We start from the raw sequence: 20,749 nt of genomic DNA, 5'->3' as shown, positions 1-20,749 counted from the left end.
TCCCTTCTTACATCAGCACAAATCCCAGTCCATTATGGGACGCATCACTGAAAACAACATATCTTTTCCTGTTTCAGGTTGCACAAGAACTGGAGCCTCCGTTACTATTCTTTTTACCATTTCAAAACTTTCCTGGCATTTTTCCATCCAAACAAAAGGCACATCCTTTCGTAACAATTTAGTTAGCGTCAGAGCTAACATTGAGAAGTTCTTCATAAACCGCCTATAATAACCAGCAAGCCCCAAGAAACTTTGAACTTCTGAAATATTCTTTGGGGGTTGCCAATTCACTATGGCTTGAATCTTTTTAGGATCTACTTTTATTCTTTCTGTAGAGACTATATGACCAATAAAAACAATCTCAGCTAACCAAAATTCGTATTTGGACAGTTTTATATACAACTTCTTTTCACGAAGTATCTGAATAACTACTCGAAGATGAGCATCATGTTCCTCTCTTGACTTGGAGTATACCACAACAAATTGATCCAAGTAAGGTTGGAATACTCTGTTCATCAAGTCCATAAATGTTGCAGGAGCATTAGTCAATCCAAATGGCATTACCACAAATTCATAATGTCCGTACCGAGTCTGAAAAGTCGTCTTAGAAATATTCTTCTTTTCGATCTCTAATTGATGGTAACTCGGCCTCAGATCTATCTTAGAGAACACTGACGTGCCTTTCAATTGATCAAACATGTCATCAATCCTCGGAAGAGGATACTTATTCTTTATCGTAACTTTATTTAGTTGACGATAGTCAATACATAACCACATAGACCCGTCCTTCTTTTTCACAAACAACACGGGTGCTCCCCAAGGAGAAACACTGGGTCTGATAAATCCTTTTTCAAGAAGCTCTTGCAACTGTGCTTTTAATTCCCTTAACTCTGTTGGAGCCATTTGATATGTAGCCATAGAAACAAGTCTAGTGCCCTAGTAAACCGCAATCCTGAATTCTACTTCACGATCTGGAAGTAAACCCGATAAATCTTCTAGAAAAACCTCTGGAAACTCCTTAACTGTTGGAATATCGTGCAATCTCACTTTCGGTACTCGCGTGTCGATCTCATTAGCTAGAAAAGCTACGCATCCTTTTAACATCATTTTCTTCGCGGTCATGGTCTATATCACATTGGACGGGGATTTCGCTTTATCACCTATCACTATAATTTCGGAGCCTTCCGCATCCTTTAAGAATAATCACTTCATATGACAATCTACCCATCCATGATGTGGAGACAACCAATCCATGCCCAAAATGATTTCAAACTCATCAAAGGGAAACTCTATCAAGTTTACCAAGAACACAACCCCTTAAATCTTACTTAGACATTTTCTACACACCCATGCTACCCTTGCACTATGACCCTAGGGTTCACCGCTATCATTTCACTAGAAATTGGTTCTAAAGGAATTCCTATAGTTCTAACCAACTTTGTATTAATATAAGAGTGTGTAGAACCAGGATCAACTAGAACAAAGACAAGCTCATCAAAAAGGTGAAATGTACCTATTATGATCTCTGGATCATCCCGATCCTCACTGGTCTTGATATTATAAACTTGGGCCACTCCCCAATTCTCTTGTCTCTGGCTAGTCTCATATTAATCTCCTGGTCTTCTTCTTCCTCTACTTCTACTTGGTACGGCTACTGATCTCTCAGTTTGTACTGATCTATCTCCCGACTTCTTTGTACAATTCTGTGCATAGTGGATTCACCACAATGAAAACAAGAACCAGAGAGCAATATACATACTCCCCAGTGTGAACTGTCGCATGTCTGACTTAGAGGTCTCTCTCCAAAAGCTCTACTTGAGCAAGCAGCAAAAGAATGGGTCTTCTTAGTTTTTTGTGAAGCTACAGTAGAATAAAATCTGTCAGTATATCAAGAACCTGAGCCCTTGCCTCTCTTAGCTTGTTGTGTAGATGAAGACATCCCAATCCTTTTTCCTATTTGTATACTCTACTCCGCTGCCAGAGTTTTCTCTTGAGCTCTTTCAATAGTTTTCGCTCTATTTATCACTTCTTTCAGGCTAGGAAAATTTAAGGCCAACATCATCTCTTTCAACTTTGGCCTCAGACCATCAATAAATCAATCCCGTCGAGCTTTATATTAGGAACTACCTTGGTAGCATAACGACCAAGTTTATTGTATTCAGCCTCATACTCGTGCACTGCTCGATCACCTTGCTTCAAGTTAAGAAACTTCAAAAGCATTGACCTCATAAACTACTCCCCAATATACTTGTTCTTAAACTCATCTTGAAAGAATTGCATGTTCACTTGTTCCGGCGATGCATATATCGTCGTATTTGTCCACCATACCTGAGCTGATCCTTGGAGTAACGATACAGCTCCGCCCAATTTTTCATGATCAGAGTACTGTAGACTTTCCAACATCATCATAACATCATTCAACCATAAACTCGCATCCATCACACCTTCACCTTCTTCTCCCCTAAATTCAGGAGCTCCCAAACTTCTTAATTCCTTAGGGATTAATATTCGCGGTGCTGGAGGAGTAGGGGGAGGCGGAGGAGGTTGGAACCGTGTCAAGATAGCATCGAGAGATTGTATAAAAGCTCTGAACTCCAGAACAGGCATACCCTGACGTGCTGATGCGCTAGCGTTCTCAGACGGAATCGGATGTTCACTATTTTTTTCATAACTTTCACTACCCAATCCATCTCTATTCTCTCGTCCAGCCACTCTTTTCGAATTTGTAGAATCCAACATCTAGTATAACATACATAAAGATAATACTTAAGTTAGTAAGGAGAGACAACTATCATATCCTTTCTATATCTTATCAGTAGCATTGACATCTTAGTGGCATGTAAACCCTTTTTACATTAAAATACATTCAATTTTGGCTGAGAATCGGCTAAACCTGTAGCTCTGATACCAATAAATGCAATAGTCATCTCCCGTATACCTTTCGGTACACGAGATAAAGATGTCACGTCACTTTTAAAACAGTTCCTCATTTAAAAACCCATAAAAATATGTTTCTTTTTATAAAACATTTTTAATTTACTAAAATGCTAAAACTTGCATTAACTTAAGTAGATAAACAAAAAGTAATGTTCAAAACATTTCACCATTTTCATCATGGTACATCAAATGCTTTTCAGAGTGTTTTTACTAAATATATTACATGCCAACTAAATAAATAAAAAAGTAGACAAAAATGTCATACTGTTACTGACGAGGCGACCCTTGCTTTGATGTCCGATGATCTCCTTACTCTGCTTGTAGTAAAACATACACGTGAAATTAACATACGCTAAGAAATTTTCTTAGTGAGACATAAATAATCATAATCAAAATTCTAAACACAATTATATCATGACAATTCAAATTTCCAGTGATTCATTCAATTCATTAAACACTCTATAGTTTACATTGATAGGGCTAATACTGCCATTTCTCAACCATTACTATAATTTACGTGGGTTGCATACCCACTTCCAATACAAAAATTCACCTACTTATTATGAATTTCTTATGTTTGCACATATAGTTCCCATACGAAAATTTACACACTTAGTATGAATTTCTTAGTTTGCACACATAATGCCCATACGAAAATTAATACACTTAGTATGAATTTCTTAGCTTTTTGTACACAAAGTGCCCATACAGAAATTCATAAACTAATTATGAATTTCTTAACTTTTTGCACACAAAGTGCTCATATGGAAATGCATATACTTAGTATGAATTTCTTAACTTTTTGCACACAAAATGTCCATACGGAAATTCATAAACTAATTATGAATTTCTTAACTTTTTGCACACTCAATGCCATTTGGTAATCATCATGCATATATATATATCAATTATACATCTATGAATATCGTAACATATAGGTACATAATAAATGCACTCACCTGGATTGCCTTTCTATTGTATCCAAAATGCAAAATTGATTACTCAGGTACTTTGCCTTTACCTTTTGTTTTGCTTGACTTAGGAGCTTGATTTCGATCTACTCAAGCATCCAATAAAGACACACACAATATCAATTGTTAGTATATTTCCTAACAATTATACTTAAACATTACTCAAAGTACATATTATTTAATTTTCCATAACAATATCATCATATTTTAAAATTTATGGCTCAATAGTATAGATACCCCTACCATGGTATCGATACTACTATACTATGGTATTGATACTCTATTACGGTATCAATACCATTTTTTATTCTGTTATCAATGGTATCGATACCTTCCTTATAGTATCGATACCCCTTTCGATATCGATATTGCTTGTATCAGTATCGATACTTCCCAGCTGATTCTTCCTATTTCAAGCCTGTAGTATCGGTACTTTTCTATTAGTACCAATACCTGTACCCAAAATTTTCATTTTTCAACCTGATTCTTACCTAAATTTGGTCAAATTTCCTTATGTTTACCTCCCACAATACTATCAAACTCTTCTTTACTTATCCCAACTAATTTTCCTTTATTTAGCTATTTAAAATATCCACAATCTCAAAAGAACCTTTCAATCTAAGAATCACACCACATTTTCTAACATGTTTTTAAACCAATCCAATGCTTCTAATCTTTCATTTACTTCTTTGACAAGTCAAATATACTAATAAACATGACTAAAAACTCATATCATAACATATCAATCCAAAACCTATTTTCTTAAATCTCTAATATTTTATCCATATCTTTGTTTTAATCCTATTTAACCCTTCCTTAAACTTACATATCACTTAAGGTTGTAAAAAGAACCCATAATCGAAAGGAAAAACTGATTAATTGAGGTTTACTATTGTAGCTATGGAGGAGAGCACAAATCCACGGGAAATAATAATAAGAAGAAGAGATAGCTTGTTGACTTACTTTCCTCTTTTTCCCTTATAAAATCCCTAATAAGAACATACTTTTAAATTCATTTCCCATTAAAGGACCAAAATGCCCCCTTCACTGATTTATTATTACAAAATAGTCTAAACTTTATTCCAAATCATTTTCTCATCTTTTGTCAACTATTCAAATAGATCCATAAATTTTAATTCTTTTTAATATAGTCCTTAATTCAATATTTGGGGCATTGCACACATACGCCAAGATTCATCATTTTTTGGTACCATAAAACTGATACAACACAAGGGATAAGATTCTCTCTAATATAAACTTTCTACATAAGTTTGCCTACTTGTCTTTGTAATTCTTTAGTTTCTTCTAGGTTGCTTCAGTACACAGGATGATTCATAATAGTTGTTTCTGGGATTAAATTAATTTGATGTTAATTTCCTCAAATATATAGCAAAACACTATGAATCTCTTTTAAAACGATGTCTTTAAAATCCTACAACAAATAAATAATGAGAGGGAGAAAATTTTCCTCAGTGTTAGTAGTAAAAAGAATCTATTTGTAAACGAGTATAAGAAGTATTTGGTGTTTCAAAATACACTTCTTAATTTCATCCCCACTTGCAAAAACACTTAATTTTTTTGTCTCATTCTCTCTTTTGATTTCTTCAATTTCATCACTCTCCCCTTTGTTGTTTTTCTCTATTGTTTTTCATTAGCACCCTCACTCTTGTTTTTCTTTTCACTCTCATTTTTCTTTCTGTTTTCTCCCACTGCCTCAAAACTCCTTTTTAAATGAATATGGTCTTCATGAACTTGTCTCAAATTTAATGGTGCCAAAGTAATCCTTTTTCCTTCATGGGTGAAAGTGTCACACCCTAAATTAGGGCCTAAAATTTTCTTAAAAAAATTTCTGAGGAGAAAAGTGAAATTTTGATTAAATTCAGATTCAAATTTAGGAATTATAAAAAAACTAGAGAACCTATGACATGATTTTGCCATTTTTTAGGGTTTATATAACCACAAATCTGGAATGTTTCCATTTGGAAACTAAATTTTCTCTATTTTCAAACATTTCCTCTTATAAAAGGAAACCTTTTATCGTCGATTCATCGCCGACCGTTGCTTCATTTTTGACATCTCCCGCACCATCGTGTTCCTTGCGTCATCCCGAGTCCTCTGATGTCCACTTTGTCTCTGTCTCCGCCGGTGTGTGGATGGGTGAAAAAGATTAAGTTTTCAATATTTCAAAATCGAGTTCTCTTCCGTTCACCGATGTGAACCGAGTTTGGTAAGTGTCTCAAAACCCCCTAAAACAAATTAGTAATTTTTTAGAATTTTTTGACCCCCTATGGCCCTGCACGCGCCCCCACACTCCGTCCCTGCACATGGGGAAAGTCCACTACCTGGTGGACTGCTTGGAAATGGGTTGATTCGTCTCGACCCGCTGACCCGACCCACTGACCCGTGTCTGACCCATCCCAGTCCAACCATTGACCGTTGATCGACCGTTGCTTTGCGTTTGACAAGAAAGTTAAAATTTGTGAAAAGTCATATTTTATGTTTTTCGATGTCTTGAGTTTGATTCTGCGATCCATTTTTGCCAAATTCTGACCCGAAAGCCCCGAATCGAGCTCGTTAACCCAAAAATGCTTAGTATTTTTAGAATTTTTTTGTTTATTTATTTGAGATTTGGTTATGAAATTGATCTAAGAAGAAATTTTTATGAAGGTACTTATGTTTCACCTAACTAAGGGTTAGTTAGATCCGATGTTTCCCGTCTGTCAGATCCACACGGTCTGCGTTCCTCGAGAGTTACTCGTATGTGTCTGTGAATTGTTTAAATAGATGCCATTATTATTCATATTAGGATTTTGATATAGATTTTCTGATTCATAGGATCTAGCACTGCAACTGATTGTGATCGACAGACTCAATAGTAGGCTTTCCTATCAGATTACTCAGATTGGTACAAGTGTGTTTCATGATGGTGTTACATTACTATTTTAAACTATATATCTGAATTGTTTTAGATTTATGAGGATATTAAATATTTTTACGAGACAATATCCGATTTTCTAAATATTGTTTATCTGATATCTGATTTATTGCATAATCCTGATATGATCTCTGGTTACGATATTTCTTTACCTGATTTCTGAATATGGAACATTTTCTTGTTTTAATGGATTAATTACCTTTTACACTTGAATACATACATGTTTGTTACTGTTATTGGGGGTATTATTGGAGGAAGTACATCAGGCCTAGTCTATGACTTGTAAGACGTTATTGCAGGCTCATCTGCTTTGTGCACAGGGTAATTCCTTACCGCATGTCCTTATGCTATATTTATAACGCCCTTACCGGGTTTACAAGTGGGTGTACGATTATGGGGAACCTACGCATTTTGGTGATTGGATGGGGGTAGCGTTCGTATTTTTAAAACATGTTTGATAAACTGATTTATACTGAAGTATTTTTATCTGAATGTTTTTTATACACTGCAAGGAGCACACTTGGCTTTTTAGATCATTATGTAAATTTTAAACCTTTCACATAGCAACATACCTTTTGGCTAGAAGACTTGGCATCAAGAGGATCGACTTCTCCTAATTTTGTACCACTGTATATTTCTATATGTCTTTATGTTATATTTTGGTGACAAGTGTTTTTGTTACTGTATTGATATATCTGTATTACCATTTTTTTATATGTATATGTTTTATACAATTTTATGATATATGTATACATCTATCTTTATCGTATGAATTTTTCTTATGGGTTTTAACGTTGTTTTAAAAATGAAAAGAATTTCTGAATAAGATATGTAACCGCCTAGATTTGGGCATAACGTCCAGGCCGGTCTAGGGGTTACACTTGGTGGTATCAGAGTCTTCGGTTTTAAACACTTGAAATGTGGATTATTCCTAAAATCTAGATTTTCAAGATATTTTTGATATTTTCAAAAACTGTGTCACCTTATTTTATGAGTTTAAATATATTATAAATCTCTGATGCTAGTTTGACTTAGGTTTAAAATCTTTCTGTAGAGCCTTATAGATTTATCCAATGAGTGCTGCTAGAGGTCGTAGGCCAGGCCGTGGTCGACGGTCAATTACTCGACCTTCTATTACGATAGATAATTCTATGTCTTCGCGAGATCCTTCTGTTCCATATGTAGATCCGTCTATTTCTCAAGATGACCCAATTACTTCTACGATAGACCCTCTCATCACTAAGGACGAGGAAAATAATATGGATGAGGATGCCATTAATAGAGCTATTTTTTATATGTTCAGAAGAGCTGCTAGAGTCCTTAGTAATATATTTGTATAAGTCTTTGGTAGCTACTAGAATAGTTCCATTCGAGGGCATTACTGGTGGACCTCCAAATGATACTGAGTATTGGTTGGATGATATAGAGAGGATTATGGATGAGATGGATCCGAGTACTCATTAGAAGTTAAAGGAAGCCCTAGCTATGCTGAAGAAAGAGAGGTTTAGATGGTGGTAATAGCTTTCTGGTAGTATTCCGGGGAATCAGTTGATTTGGGATCTTTTTAAGACACATTTTCGGAGTCGCTACATCGGAGAGAGATACTTGCAGGAGCGATACCAGGAGTTTCAAAATCTAGAGCAGGGTGATATGTCTGTTATGGATTATAAGATTGAGTTTATCAGACTAAGCCGCTATGCTACTGGACTTGTTGACACTGAATCGGATCGGTGCTTGAGGTTCGAGAATGGACTCAAGTATGAGATCAAGAGTCGAGTTTCTACCCACCGGGAGAGAAACTTTGATGCCTTGGTTAAGATAGCCAAGACCGCTGAGGAGATAGAACGAGTGAGTATGGAACACATGAGAGATAGAGATCGAGATCAAGACCGATTTAGGAGGTCTTCTGGTTATGTTGACTCTTCTTCACGCCCTAGCAAGTGAGGTAGGGGTGAGTCTTTTCAGAGAGACGGTGTAAGTGTCAGGCCTGTGGCTTCAAGTTCGCCAGCTTTGACTCCTTTTCCGTTATGTGAGCACTTTAGGAGACGTCAATTTGGTGAATGCCAGAAGAAGTTGGGTACCTTTTTTAGATATGGTTATGGTGACCATCTTCTGAGGGATTGTCTAGGGCAAGCTTCTACAGTTCAGGCACCAGCTCGTACTCTCGCTCGTACTCAGAGTACAGTTCAGACTCCAGCAGGGGGTCGTAGTCAAGAGGGAGCATCGGGATCAAATAGTAGAGAATGAGCTTCTTAGAGTATGGGTCCAGCCAAATCTGAGGCCAGACAGCCTGTATTGGTTTACGCTGCTAGACATTGATAGGACCGCAATGGGCCTGATGTGATTGCATGTACTGTTACTATTTATTCAGTTCCCTAATTTGCATTATTTGATAATGGTTCTAACCATTCCTATGTGTCGCATTCTAATTCTAAGAATCTTAATATCCCAATTTAGAATACTGAGAGTTTGATGACAGTTAAAAGTCTCGTAGGTCATACCATAGAGTTAGATCGTATTTTTAGAGGGTGTCATATATAGATCGATGAGGAGATCTTTCTGGAAGACCTGATGGAGTTACCTTTGGAGGAATTTGACTTGATTCTTGGGATGGATTGGTTGAGAAAGCATCGAGTTAATCTCGATTATGAAACCAAAAGAGTTATTCTGAAGACTCCGATAACCAAACGATTGTGATGATCAGGAAACATAGTGGATTCTTGACAAATGTTGTGTCTGTTTTGGTAGCTTAGAGGATGGTCAGGAAGGGTTCTGAGACATTTCTTGCTTATATTCTAGATACTAGGAGTTATCGATCTGACATTGAAGACATCCAGATTGTTAAGGAATTTCCTGATGTTTTCCAGAAGAGTTGCCTAGATTGCCACCGGATAGAGAAGTTGAGTTTGAGATTGAAGTCTATTCTGGTTCCACCCCGATTTTAATGGATCCTTACCATATGACCCCAAAGGAGCTTAAAGAACTAAAAGTCCAACTCTAGGAGTTGTTGGATAGGGAATTAATTCGACCTAGTGTTTCACCGTGGGGAACCCCAGTTCTCTTTGTCAAGAAGAAAGATGGGACATTAAGACTCTGTATTGATTATAGGAAACTGACAAGCTCACGGTTAAAAATAAATATCCTCTACCTAGGATCAATGATTTGTTTGACCAATTTTAAGGGGCTTTTATCTTTTGAAAGATAGACTTAAGGTTTGGTTATTACCAACTCAAGCTGAAAGATGTTGATGTCCCAAAGACTACTTTCCGTACTCGGTATGGGCATTACGAGTATTTAGTGATGTCATTCGGGTTAACTAATGCCCGTGCTACTTTTATGGATCTGATGAATCAGGTGTTTCGACCTTACTTAGACCAATTTGTAATTGTGTTCATCGATGACATACTAGTGTATTCTCGAACTGAAGCAGAACATGATGATCATTTAAGGATTGTTCTGCAGACTCTGAGGGAAAATAAGTTATACGCCAAGTTGAGCAAATATGGGTTCTAGCTTAGCGAAGTCACTTTTCTTGAACATATCGTTTCTGCTGAGGGTATTCAGGTGGATCCGATGAAAGTGGAGGCTCATAGTAGTCCTTATGCTATGCATCTTGGTGGGGACAAAATGTACAAGAATCTCAAGGAGTGATACTTTTAGAGTGCCATGAAGAAGGATATTTCAGATATTGTGGCAAGGTATCTGACTTGTCAATAGGTTAAAGCATAGCACCAATATCCATTGGGATAGTTCCAGTTTATTAAGATTCTTGAGTGGAAGTGGGAGCGCATTACGATGGATTTCGTTATCAGTCTTCCTTGGATTTCTTCTAAAAAGGATTCTATTTGGGCAATTATGGATCGACTCACCAAGTCAGCTCACTTTATCCCTGTTCGGGTTAATTATTCTCTGGACAAGCTGGCTAGATTGTATATCTCTGAGATTGTTAGACTCCATGGTGTTCCATTGTCCATCATCTCTGACCGAGATCCGAAGTTTACTTCTAGGTTCTAGAAAACTTTGTAAGAGACTCTGGGTACTCGTTTGAATTTCAGTATGACTTTCCACCCGCAGACTGATGGTCAATAAGATTCGTGAGTGGAAGTTGGAGCGCATTATGATGGACTTCGTTTATGGTCTTCCTTTGACTAATTCCAAAAAGGATTTTGTTTGGGTGATTTTGGATCGACTCACCAAGTCAACTCACTTTATCCCTGTTTGGGTTAATTATTCTCTAGAAAAAATGGCTAGATTGTATATCTCTAAGATCATTAGACTCCATGGTGTTCCATTGTCCATCATATCTGACCGAGATTTGAAGTTTACTTCTAGGTTCTGGAATGTTTTGCACGAGGCTCTAGGTACTCGTTTGAATTTTAGTACGGCTTTCCACCCACATGCGATGGTCAATCAGAGCGAGTGATTCAGGTGTTAAAGTATGTTACAGGGTTGTATGATTGACCTTCGTGGTAGTTGGGAATATTTCTCGCCTTTAGCCAAGTTCACTTAGAATAATAGTTACCATGAAAGTATTCGTATGGCACCGTATAAGGCTCTATATGGATGTCGATGTCGTACTCCTATCTGTTGGACCAAGTTTCATGATAAGAAAACATTGGGTCCAAAGCTAGTTCGAGAGACTGAAGATACTGTCAGATTGATCCTTAATCATATGAGAAAGGCGTCTGCTAGACAAAAATCTTATGCATATAAGCAACGAAAGGATATCTAGTTTGAGGTTGGGGATCAGGTCTCTGTGAAAGTATCTCCATGGAAGAAAGTGTGGAGACTTGGATGTAAGGGTAAATTGAGCCCAAGATTTATTGGGTCGTATCATATTCTGAAGAATGTCAGACCTATTCCTTATCAGCTTCAATTGCCTCCCCAACTCAGTCGCATTCAAGATGTTTTTTATGTATCCAGGTTGAGGCGATATCATCTAGATTCAAGTCACATCATTCAGATTGAGGAGCTAGAGTGGAGACCTAATTTTTCTTATGAGGAGGAGCCCATTCAGATTTTAGATCGAGATGAGTGAGTTCTTCGGAATAGGCATATTCCGATGGTCAATGTTCAATGGAGTAATCGAGGACCCTCAGAAGCTACATTGGAGACATTGGAGTTAACAGAGGCTCAGTTTCTTTATATGTTTCCATCAGATAAATTTTGAGGATGAAATTTCTTTTAAGGGGGTGAGTTGTGACACCCCAAATGAGGGCCTAATAGTTTCTTAAAGATTTTTTTAAGGACCTAAGTGAAATTTTGATTCAATTCAGACCCAAATTCAAGAATTATATAAAATTGGGGAACCTGTGACATGATTTTACCATTTTTTAGGGTTTATATAACCTCATATCTGGAAAGTTTCCATTTGGAAACTAAATTTTCTCTCTTTTCAAACATTTCCTCTTATAGAAGGAAACCTTTGATCGTCGATTCATCATCGATCGTTGCTTCGTTTTTTACACCTCACGCAGCATCATGTTCCTTGTGTCATCCCGAGTCCAACGATTTCCACTTTGTCTCCATTGCAGCCGATGTGAGGATAGGTGAAAAACATTAAGTTTTTTATGTTTTGAAATCAAGCTCTCCACCGTTCACCTTTATGAATCGAGCTTGGTAAGTGTCTCAAAACCCCTTAAAATGAATTTAGGAATTTTTTAGAATTTTTTCGACCCCCTACGGCCCCAAACGCGCCCCACGCGTCGCCCTTGCGCGTAGGGAAAGTCCACTACCTAGTGGCCTACGTGGAAATGGGTCGATTCGGCCCGACCTACTAACCCGACCTGTGTCTAACCTGACCTGACCGTTTACTGTTGACCAACTGTTGACTTTGACCAAAAAGTTAAAATTTTCAAAAAATCACATTTTATTTTTTTTCAATGTCTTGAGTCTGATTTTACGATTCGTTTTGCCAAATTATGACTTGAAAGCCCCAAATCTAGCTCGTTAACCCGAAAATGCTTAGTATTTTTAGCATTTTTTTCTTATTTATTTAAGATTTTGTTATGGAATTGATCCAAGAAGATATTTTTATGAAGGTACTCATGTTTCACCTGACCGAGGGTCAGTTAGATCCAGTGTTTCTCGTCCATCAGATCCGCACGATCTGTGTTCCTCGAGAGTTACTCATAGGTGTTTGTAATTTGTTTAAATAGAGGTTATTATTATTCATATTAGGATTTTGATATAGATTTTTCGATTCGTAGGATCTAGCACTGCCACTGATCGTGATCGAGAGACTTAGTAGTAGACTTTCTTATCAGATTACTCAGACAGGTACAAGTGTGTTTCCTAATGGTGTTACAGTACTGTTTTAGACTATCTATTTGAACTATTTTAGATTTATGAAGATACTAAATATTTTTACGAGACAATACCTGATTTTCTGAATACTGATATCTGATATCTAATTTACTGTATAATTCTGATATGATCTCTGGTTACGATATTTTGTACATGATTTATGAATATGGATCATTTTCATGTTTTAATGGATTAATTATCATTTTCACTCAAATACATACATGTTTATTACTGTTAATGGGGTATTATTGAAGGAAATATATCAGGCCTAGTCTATGACTTGTAAGACCTTACCGCAAACTCCTCTGCTTTGTACACAGGGTAACTCCTTATAGGTCCTTATGCTATATGTATAAGGCCCTTACCGGGTGTACATGTGGTGTACGGTTCTGGGGAACCTACACATTTTGGTGATCGGATGGGGGTAGAGTTCATATTTTTAAAACATGTTTGATAAACTGATTTATAATGAAGTATTTTTATCTGAATGTTTTTTATACATCGCAAGGAGCACATTGGGCTTTTTAGCTCATTATGTAAATTTTAAACCTTTTATATAGCAACAGACCTTTAGGCTAGCAGACTTGGCATCAGGAGGACCGACTTCTCCTAATTTTGTACCACTGTATATTTCTTTATACCTTTTTATTATATTTTGGTGACAGTGTTTTTTCTACTTTCTTGATATATCTGTATTACCAGTATTTTGATATGTATATGTTTTATACAGTTTTTGGATATATGTATACATATATGTTTATCGTATTAATTTTTCTTATGGATTTTAACGTTGTTTTAAAAATGAAAAGAATTTATGAATAAGATATTTAACTGCCTAGATTTGGGCATAACGTCCAGGCCAGGTCTAGGGGGTTACACGTAGTGTATCTATTAGTGAAACCATCATAGACTACACGTCAATCAAATTTCCAAGATTGGCCAAATAGAATGTGTTCGGCTTCTATTGGAAGTATGTCATATAAAATATCACATTTGCATTTTCTAATGGAAAATGGTATTTACACTTGCTTAGGGACTTTAAGTTCTCGTCCTTCATTAAGCCATTGTAACTTACAAGGTTAGGAATGTTATGTTTTTGTTAATACTAGCCTTTCTACCATCAAAGTGATAGCAACGTTAGTACAACTACCATAATCAATGATGACAAAACATACATTCACATTGATAGTGAGTATGAAAGATGTTCTCGTGTTGTTCTTATCCTACCACTTATTGTGTGTTCAAACGTCTCTTGAAAACGAATATCTATCCATCAACGATGAGTTCAAGGTCTTCCTCATCATCACTTGACTATTTTTCTTCCTCGTGATTGAATTATATCTCTCCATTGTTTAGAAGCTTCATGGTACTTCAGTTTGGAAACTAACTAGCAATATGTCTACTTCCTAGGTATTTACAACATTTGATGTATTGAGAGCAGTCAGGTATGGTTGTTTGTTTCCCTTTGCCCGTATCCATATTTGGCTTTTTTGGTTTAGATGTCTCAATATTCTCCTTGATTTGGAATGGTTTGGCCTTCTTGTATAATTTTTGTCCCCATTTAGATGTAGTAGTATTAAAGTTTCAGGACATGTTTCTTCTCTTCAACTGTCATTCACTTTTCATGACCATATGCATCATTTCATCTATTTCAATATAATGTTGAAACTCCACTTTATTGTCTATCTCAGGAATAAGTTTGGCTAATAACCTGATCATTGTGGCTTCTCGATATTAGCACAAATCATTGTAACTTTCATTTCTTTGTAATAATCCTCAACATTGCGGTTGCCTTAAGTAAGGGTTTGAAGATATCAGAACAACTCTCGGTGATGATGAGTCAAGATTTGTCTTATTCTTATTATTGTCTTTATTTATATCCATGTAGAATTTGGTATTTTCTTATTTCTCCTTCTGCTAGAGGTTAGTTGATCCCACCAAACTAAAGCATAATCCATGAATTCAATTGTTTCCAACTTTACCTTCTTTAGTTCAGAACAGTTATGGTAATCAAAGTGAACAAACTTAAAAATAAGGTTGTTGTGATTACTAAATAGTTTACAGCCTTTATAGAGTAGTCTAGATGTAAATAAGGAAACAATCCCTAAAATTTAGTAACTACCTATGATTTAGAGAGTAAGTGTAGATCATACTATACAAGGGAACTCCTAGGAATAAGGTAAGTAATTTATCCTCAATTTTAGGAATTTAAACACTTCCCCTCAAATTGGAGTGTAGATATTTGTCAAGCTAGCTTGCCAATAATTTCTTCAAACATGTTTCTGCTTAAGCTTTTGGTCAACAAGTCTGTAACTTGTTGTCTCATAGGTATGTAGGTATCACAAACCTCTCACGAGTTAATTTATTTTTTGATGAAGTGGCAATCAATTTCCACATGTTTGCTGCGATCGTGGTGAACATGATTATGTGCTATACTGATAGTCGCCTGGTTGTCATAATGGATTTTTATATGTCTTGTATATGACTCTTTTAGTTCTCCCAGTAGTCATTGTATCCAGATTCCTTCGTATATACCATGGGATAGTGTTTGATACTCTACCTCTACATTGATGTGTGCTACAACGGGTTGTTTTTTACTTCTTCATGTTACGAAATTACCCCAAACGTAGCTATAGTAACCACTTGTAGAACGTCTATCATTAACAATATCTGCCCAGTCTGTATCAGTGTATATTTCTACACTTCGATTGATAGTTTTCTTAAAGTACATGCCTTTACCCGAAGTCCCCTTGAGATACATTAATATCTTGTAAGCAACTTCCAGATGTTTCTCCCTTGGAGTATGCATGAATTGGATGATAACACTCACACCGAAAGCTATGTCTGGACGAGTGTGAGATAGGTAGATAAGTCTCCCTACTAGTCGTTGATATCTCCCCTGTCGATATCTTCTCCATCATGACCAGTTCCAAATTTAAAATTGAATTCCATAGGAGTTTCAACTGGTTTGCAGCCCAACAAACCAACTTCTGAAAACAGATCGAGAACATACTTTATTTGGGAGATGGAAATACCTGCCTTAGACTATGCTACCTCCATTCCAAGCAAGTATCTAAGATTCCCCAAGTCCTTAAGTTCAAATTCAACACTAAGAAACTCTTTTACCCTTTTAATTTCGCTTGATTCATCCATTGTTAATATTATATAGTCCACATAGACAATGAGAATGCAATATTTTCCATTTTTTGAGTGTTTATAAATCATGGTATGGTCACCCTGTCTTTGAATATAGCTTATACTAGTCATAGCTTTTGTAAATCGACTGAACCACACCCTTAGAGATTGCTTTAGTTCATATAAGGACTTCTTTAGCTTACACACTTGTCCCTTACTCTCATCAAACCCAGGTGGGAAGTCCATGTACACTTCCTCATTTAATTCCCCATTGAGGAAAACTTTTTTATATCCAATTGGGTCAAGTTCCAATCCAAGTTGATAGCAAGGGATAGGAGAAATTGAATGGTGATTAGCTTGGCAACTGGTGCAAACATCTCGTCATAGTCAAGGCCATAGGTTTGAGTAAAGCCCTTAGCCACAAGTCGAGCATTGTATCGGTCGATACTACCATTGAGTTTAAATTTTGTAGTGAAGATCCACTTACATCATACGGTCTTTTTACCACTTGGTAAATCCGAGACTTTCTACGTTTCATTGTCTTTGAGAGCCTTTATTTCTTCAATCATAACTTTCCTCCACTCAGTTGATTTAAGAGCTTCTTCTATGTTTTTCGAAACTTCTACAGTATCAACATTAGACACAAAGCCTTTATAAGACTTATATAAGTTTCCATATGACACAAATCGAGAAATAGATTGTTGAGTGCAGCTCCTTGTTCCCTTTCAAACTGCAATTGGAAGATAGATGGAAGGTGATGAAGGTGAGACTTTTATTTCAGAACAATCCTTGGTTGTGGATAAAATTGTCATTGATGTTTCGGTTTTAGTAGAATAAAGTCATCGAGAGTATACCTGAAGTTCTGGAGCCTATTTTTTCTACCTTCAAGGATATTGTTGCTATTGTTCTTCGGTGGTGTCGTAACCGGTTTTTGCCTGGGCACAAATTTTTTTCTTGGCGGGAAAACTAAAATGAATAAATGAATAATTTTGATTTAAAAATGTTATGGGAGTCGCCATCGACCTTTTTGGGTTAGGTAGGTCGAATAGCTAAAAATTATCTTTTAAAAGAGTTTTTAAGAAAACATCATTTAAAAGATAAATTGATTTGCGTTTAAAAAAATTTATTCTTTTTAGAAATAAAAAAGGATTCGTGGTCGATTACGTTTGGGGAAGGATTAGCACCCCCACAACGCGTAAAATTGGTACTCATTAATTATAAATTGTCTCTATTACTAGAAATTTAAAAATTCAAAAATATATTTAATTTATAATCCTGTTATTTCAAATTTATTAATATAATTTTAAGAAAATATATTAATATATATATATATTTATTTTTATAAATAACATATTTATTTACTTAGAAATATCAGAAAATGACTTATAGGTGCTTTAAGACAGCTCATTTCTTAATATTAAAAAATAAATAAATATTAATAAAACAAAGAATAATTAAAATAATTTAATATATATAATTTATAAAAAAATAGGATATTTATTTATTTAAGAATATCAGAAAATGACTTATAGGTGCTTTAAGACAACCCATTTCTTTAATATAAAAAAATAAATAAAAATTATTATTTAAACAAATATATATATATATAGTAATAATTTAAACATATCAAAAATAAAATTGTAAATAAATAATAATCAAAAGAAATTAAAAACTATAGGATCATATTTATAAATATATAAACTTAAAATGTAAAAATAATAAAACTTATGGTTAAAATTAAAATTATATAAAACTTAATGATCAAATTATAAAATATAAGCATTTAATAGACATAATTAGAATTATCATAAAATATAAATACTAGTAGTGTAATTAGCCCTTAATTATTTAATCGGTGATTAAAATATGAATTATTAAAGTCTAAGGGACTAAATCGGATATTTACCTTAAAATATATAAAAGCATATCAGGTACTAAATTATAAAGTAAATAAAACTATAAGACCGAATTAAAAGTTTAGGATTTGATTTTAGTGACCAAATTGTAAACTTACAAAACTCAGAAGGACTGTGGAAACGGTTTACCCATTCCCTTAATTACTCACAGATCCCTCATCAAAACGGCGTCATTTTAATGAGGGTATAAAAAGACTAAAATCGGCCCTTTGGGGCCAAAGCTTCTCATTTTTTTTCTTCTCTCCCTCTCTAGACGAGAGAGATTATAAGTCTCTCTCCCTTCTCTCTACAAACTTCCCGCTGGAGGTTGGTCAACCACTGATCAGAAAATTAGCCCAAACCATAGATCTCCACGTCCTAAGGCCGAATACGGCCTCTATTCATACTAAAAACCCTTAGAATTTCCTAGATCTAGGATTTTACCTTCGAAGTCTGAAGGTTTCCGGCGATCTTTCGAATGCCTCCGATGACAAAGTAAGCTCTCTTTTCTCTTTTCTTTTCTTTTTTCGAATAGTTGCTGCGTTGCTCTCTATTGCTATATTACTTGCTGGGTTGCTCTCCGTGTTCTCTCTTTTTTCTGCCGTTTTTCGTTGTTGTGTGTTGTTTCTCTTCTGGTTCTTACCCCCTTTTCTGTTTTCAGGTAAGTCGAGGCTTTATAGCCTTCATCGATGTGGCTCTCGGACCGATCCCATGGGTGAAGTTAGGTGAGTCACCCAAACTATGTGGTGACTCACCTTGTAGCTGCGATGTGGGGGTAGCTAGCTCTTCTAGAGGCTTCGACGACGAGGTGGCATGGTACTGTAGTGTCGGTAGCAGAGGCGGCGATCATCTGGAAGTGGATTGTCGGTAGTGTGTAAACGTGGGGTGGCTGGAATCTTCCCAGCGGCGATGTGGCCCTAGGGTATCATACCCTAGGGTTTTCATCTGGAAGCATTTGTGGACCGTTGGATCTCTCAGATCCAACGGTTGAGATCGTTGGCGGCTGAGGCTGAGATGATGAAACCCTTGTTGGGTTTAGGGTTTCTTGTGGGCTGGCTCGAGTTGGGATTCTGTTGGGCCTCCGGGTTTTGGGTTGATTCCAGTTGGGCCACTGGGTTGTAAATGGCCTGAAATGTAATAATATGTTTTATTAATAATAATAATAATAATAGAATAATAGAATAATAAAAACGAATGGACAAAAACTAGTGTCTTCAACTGCCCCTCTTTGCTCATTCTCGTGTTAACAAGAATAGGGCAAAGATGAAAAAGACGATAAGTTTTTGTCCATATGACTTCTCTTGATTAGGATGGAAATGTTGAATATGTTCTTCTCATTATGAACTCTTTCATTTTTCCACTGGGGATAATAATCTATTTTTTTCTGTGATATAATCTATCAAAAGGTTAAATAAGTTCTTCTCATTCTTCAAATGAGTTCTTCTCATTATGAACTCTTCCGGAAATGTTGATGTTGATCTATCTCCTTCTATGATAGAGTCATGCAAAGGTTGAACAAGTTCTTCTCATTATGAATTTCTTCTCCTTTTCCATATGAGTTCTTCTCATTATGAACACTTCTGGAAATGTTGATGTTGATCTATCTCATTCTGTGATAGAGTCATGCAAAGGTTGAACAAGTTATTCTCATTATGAACTTCTTATCCTTTTCCATATGAGTTCTTCTCATATGAGTTCTTCCCCAGCGGAGTCGCCAAGCTGTCGTAACCAATTTTTGCCCGGGCACGAATTTTTTTTCTTGGCGTTAAAACTAAAATGAATAAATGAATGATTTTGATTTAAAAATGTTTTGGGAGTCGCCATCGACCTTTTTGGGTTAGGTAGGTCGAATACCTAAAAATTATCTTTTAAAAGAGTTTTAAGATAACATCATTTAAAAGATAAACTGATCTACGTTTAACCAAAAATTCATTCTTTTTAGAAATAAAAAGGGATTCGTGGTCGATTATGTTTAGGGAAGGATTAGCACCCCTATAACGCCCAAAATTGGTACTCATTAATTATAATTTGTCTCTATTATTGGAAATTTAAAAATTCAAAAATATATTTAATTCATAATCCTGTTATTTCAAATTTATTAATATAATTTTAAGAAAATATATTAATATATATATATATATATATTTTATTTTTATAAATAAGATATTTATTTACTTAGAAATATCAGAAAATGACTTCTAGGTGCTTTAAGACAGCCCATTTCTTAATATTAAAAAATAAATAAATATTAATAAAACATTTCTATAAAAAAATTAAAAAAAATAATATATATATATAATTTATAAAAATATAATATTTATTTATTTAAGAATATCAGAAAATGACTTCTAGATGCTTTAAGACAACCCATTTCTTAATATTAAAAAATAAATAAATATTAAAATTTAAACAACTATATATATATATAATAATAATAATAATAATAATAATAATTAAAGTAATAATTTAAACATATCGAAAGAAAAAAGATAAAATAAATAAATTATAATTAAATATTGACTAAAATAAATAAAATTAAAAATAACATAAACAAAATGCAAATTGCAAAT

This window comes from Hibiscus syriacus, unplaced genomic scaffold, assembly GCF_006381635.1.
Source record: "Hibiscus syriacus cultivar Baekdansim isolate YM2019G1 unplaced genomic scaffold, ASM638163v2 tig00117034_pilon, whole genome shotgun sequence".
NCBI lineage: Eukaryota > Viridiplantae > Streptophyta > Magnoliopsida > Malvales > Malvaceae > Hibiscus > Hibiscus syriacus.
Note: the sequence above shows the minus strand (reverse complement) of the source record.